This window comes from Salvelinus sp. IW2-2015, unplaced genomic scaffold (assembly GCF_002910315.2).
Source record: "Salvelinus sp. IW2-2015 unplaced genomic scaffold, ASM291031v2 Un_scaffold803, whole genome shotgun sequence".
In the NCBI taxonomy this organism is placed as follows: domain Eukaryota; kingdom Metazoa; phylum Chordata; class Actinopteri; order Salmoniformes; family Salmonidae; genus Salvelinus; species Salvelinus sp. IW2-2015.
This window is the reverse complement of record NW_019942617.1, coordinates 1,039,056-1,043,733: the sequence shown is the minus strand read 5'-3', so window position 1 is coordinate 1,043,733 and position 4,678 is coordinate 1,039,056. Positions and strand designations below refer to the sequence as shown.

Here is a 4,678-nt window from a genome sequence, read left to right as displayed (position 1 = left end):
CGCTGACCGGCCTCACAAAAGGGGAGATCAAGAAGTGGTTCAGCGACACGCGCTACAACCAGCGCAACTCCAAGAACAGCAACGTCATCGTGTTCCACGACAGCCAGAGTCCCAGGGGTCACAGCAGCGGCACCACCATCGTCATTGACTCTCAGCGACGAGACCCTCAGTCTCCACGCCCACACCATCCGTCAAAGAGAAAGAGCCACGCTCCAAGACCTGGAACTCCTTCCCAGACTTCACATGAGATACACAAGAGGGAAGATATGGGTGCTGATCCATTTGGGGATGCTAAAGTAAACGTGGAGCAGCAGGAAGAGGAAGCGTTGCTGGGTGAGAATGAGATGGTACCTGAAGAGCAGGATGACACCGTGGTGGGCGAGGAAGATGAGGAGGAGGAGGAGGAGGAGGAGGAGGATGACGACACTGATGAAAGTGATTCTTGGGAGCCCTCTCAGGGTGCCAGAAAAACACAGTCGGTGTAGTGAAGGACAGCTGGGCTGTGTTCGTTAGGCACCAAATGGAAGGAAAATGGACTGAAACAGGGAGGGACTACATGGAATTGTCCAATTAGAAATTCCCATTTTCGCTTTCTGTTCCAAAACATTTTGCTATGGTGTGCCCAAATGAACACAACGTTGGATTTAGTCCAACAGCACAAACACATTTCACTTTCTCTCACGTGTTTTAAAGGGTACTGTCTGAATGCAAGACTGAACGATAATATCCCACCAATACAAACAATATGTGCACCTTTTTACAGTGCTAGTGTAGCGCCATTAGTCAATCTAGTCAAGAATTACAACCAGTACTTTAAATACCTAAWTTTATATGAATTGGTCAGACATTAAAATGCTGAAATTCAATTGATAATACAATATTTGATATGATGATAATTKATGGAAAATTGACATTTGTTAATCTACAGTATTCGGCACAGTTATTTATGTGCAATTAAGAGGTCCTTTTTTTAATGGCTAATGTCTCTCGTATATATCCCTATTATTATAGAGATTACAAAGTACTGTAAGTACATTCATGGAATGAATCATGTGAAATCAGATTATATTATGGGTTCCCATTGAAATTGATTGGAGGAACTGCGGTGCCAAAGTTAGCTATTGAATGTGGACTCCTGTGCTATGAAAGACTTAGAAACCAAGGGACTCGAGAGTAGGAGTGCTGATCTAGGATCAGTTTAGCCTTTTAGATTCTAATGAGTCCMTAGACCGACCCATGAGCTCGTGTGAATCCTTAAAGAGATGGGTGGGGCTAAGGCTTAAGAGGGTGTGAACAAATTCGAGCTCTCTGGCAAGTGTGAAAAAAAAATACCTTAAGGCTTTTCCTCAACTGGTTATACAAGAATAGCAATTTTTAAAGCTACATAGCTTCCTCCAACTGTAGTGTATAATATACCATTACGAAGCTCTGAGTCTGTACTTTTGTACAATGTAAAAGATTACATACATACAGACGCTTTATGAATACGGGCCTGGAGGCCCAGTATGTACAGTACCAGTCAAAAGTTTGGACACACCTACTCATTCCAGGGTTTTTCTTTATTTTTACTATTTTCTACATTGTAGAATAATAGTGAAGACATCAAAACTATGAAATCATGTAGTATCCAAAAAAGTGTTATATTTTTATTTTATTTTAGATTCTTCAAAGTAACCACCCATTGCCTTGATGACAGCTTTGCACACTCTTGGCATTCTCTCAACCAGCTTCATGAGGTTGTCACCTGGAATGCATTTCAATTAACAGGTTGTGCCTTGTTAAAGTAATTTGTGGAATTTCTTTCCTTGATGCGTTTGAGCCAATCAGTTGTGTTGTGACAAGTAGGGGTGGTATACAGAAGAAAAGACCAAGTCCATATTATGTAAGAACAGCTCAAATAAGCAAACAGAAGTGACAGTCATTACTTTAAGACATGAAGGTCAGTAAATCCAGAAAATGTAAAGAAGTTTTAACATTTCTTCAAGTGCAGTCGCAAAAACCATCAAGTGCTATGATGAAACTGGCTCTCATGAGGATTGCCACAGGAAAAAAAGACCAGAGTTACCTTCTGTGCAGAGGATTAAGTTCATTTGAGTAACTGCACCTCAGATTGCAGTCCAAATAAATGCTTCCACGAGTTCAAGTAACAGACGCATTCTCAACATCAACTGTTCAGAGGAGACTGCATGAATCAGGCCTTCATGGTCGAATTGCTGCAAAGAAACCACTACTAGAGGACACCATTAAGAAAAAGAACTTGCTCGTGTTTCCTGGCCCAAGCAATGGACAATAGACCGGTGGAAATCTGTCCTTTGGTCTGTAGGGCCAAATTTGAGATTTTTGGTTCCAACCGCCGTGGTCTTTGTGAGACACAGAGTAGGTGAATGGAGGATCTCTGCATGTAGTTCCCCCCGTGAAGCATGGAGGAGGAGGTTGGGGGTGCTTAGCTGGTGACCCTGTGATTTATTTGAATTCAAGGCACACTTAACTAGCATGGCTACCACAGCATTCTGCAGAGATACACCCCATCCCATCTGGTTTGGGCTTAGTGGGACTATCATTTTGTTTCAACAGGACAATGACCCAACACACCTCCAGCTGTGTAGGGCTATTTGACCGAGAGGAGAGTGATGGAGTGCTGCATCAGATGACCTGGCCTCCACAATCACCCGACCTCAACCCAATTGAGATGGTTTGGAATGAGTTGACTGCAGAGTGAAGGAAAAGCAGCCAACAAGTGCTCAGCATATGTGGGAACTCTTTCAAGACTGTTGGAAAAAGCATTCCTCATAAAGCTGGTTGAGAGAATACCAGAGAGTGCAAAGCTGCCAAGGCAAAAGGTGGCTACTTTGAAGAATCTCAAATATACATTTTTTTTTTTGGTTACTACATGATTCCATATGTGTATTTTCATAGTTTGTCTTCACTATATTCTACAATGTAGAAAATAGTAAAAATAAAGAAAAACCTTGAATGAGTGGGTTGGCCAACTTTTGACTGGTACTATATACTGTGGTGTCTCTGAAGGAACTGACAGTGTAGCACTTATTATTGTGCACTTTGCCACTACTGTATTAAAGACATGCTCCGGAACTTTTGCGATTACCAAGTATTTTTAAACCTCCTGCTTTGGACTGGACGTGTCAGTGTTCAGACCCCCCCCGCAAGGTCTCTGTGTTCTATGTCAGTGATGTGAGGTAGTACACAATTTAGCTGAACGCTACTTTCAGAACTACTGGCTAAAATGTATACAAAAGTACCGGAGAATCTCTTTAACATGTCCTTGTGGGGGAAAACAACTTTGATTAGGCACCTTATATCCCTTTGACCCTTTAATGGCTTTAGAGACCAAATCTCTTTCTATATGAGCTCTTTTTGAACGCTGTAAAACTAAGTATTTTGCCTTGTATTGTCCTCCTCTGAAATGATTCTATTTTCAAGAGGATGCACCTTATTGACTTACCCCTTCTCCTTGTGGATCAATTCTAAAGTTGGGTGTTGATATGACACAAATTAAAATCAGTGGACTGTATGTGGCCTACTGCTTCCCCAGCACAACCAACTGGCACAATGTGGGTCCCTATTTCAATCATGTGAAACTCTGCTGACTTGGAAACGTGTAACGTGAGTTTGAATTATGTATAACGTTTATTGTTTTTAAGACTGCAGTACTTGTATGTATGAAGACTAGTGTTGGAGGACTTRATACAGGGCTGTTTTCAAACAAGTGTTTTTCTAATGTATGTTCAGATGCATTTTTGTATTTTTTTTCTTTTCTTTTGAAAGCGTTTGCAGACTATGTTCTCCCCAACTGTCATTTTAAATGACACGTTTTGACATGTGCACATTAGTAGAACCAAGACATTGTTTCTTACCTGTAAGCCTTGTCCTATATGCTCTGGTCACTGGGTTCTAGCCTGGCCCGGACCTGATGAGTTACCAACGGTCTCTCAATCTATTCTAAACATGCTTTACCAAGTTCTAGAATCTCAATCTATTCTAAACATGCTTTACCAAGTTCTAGAATCTCAATCTATTCTAAACATGCTTTACCAAGTTCTAGAATCTCAATCTAGAATCTAGTTGAAACATCACAACATTTTACAGAAAAACTGATGGATTCTGAACCTTTTTGAGGAGACAAACCTATGTGCCTGCATGGCTCATTCTTTCTGAGCAGGGTTTCATCAAGACTTGACAACAGAAGAGGTGGAGGAGGAGAAGATCGTGGATACCTCATGCTCTGTCAAAACATTTCAAATTGGGCAGCATGGTTATTGCTGTTGAAATCGTTTACATTTCATGCAGGAACAGTTATTTGTACCATAGTTTTAGGTAAAAGATCATTGAATTATGCGATCCATATAGTGCATGAAATAATCACCTGACTGCCAGATTAGACAGCATTATGTGCTTGCATTAGACAAGTTGTTTTTAAATGCGTTTATAATCTTTATGATTAATCCTGTCTCTCCAACTTCAACTAATAGTTGTATGGTGTTTTACTGTTAATGTGCCTAAAAATATATCTTTTTTTGGCCCGGTGGCTCTTGCCTTCTTCAGTTGGCCAACTCTCAAGTATCCACGTTACTTTTTTTTGTACAGGTAGACGTTGACATTGTGACCATATACATGACTGTTTTTTCCTAGTACAATACTTCTACCTGGTCTGCTCCTC

At 40.8% G+C, this 4,678-nt stretch overlaps 1 pseudogene; it reads left to right on the top strand.

The window, feature by feature from the left end:
• Window positions 1–1,709, top strand: part of LOC112068948 (zinc fingers and homeoboxes protein 1-like) — a 6,844-nt pseudogene extending 5,135 nt beyond the window's left edge.
• The last annotated feature ends 2,969 nt before the right edge of the window (window positions 1,710–4,678 follow it).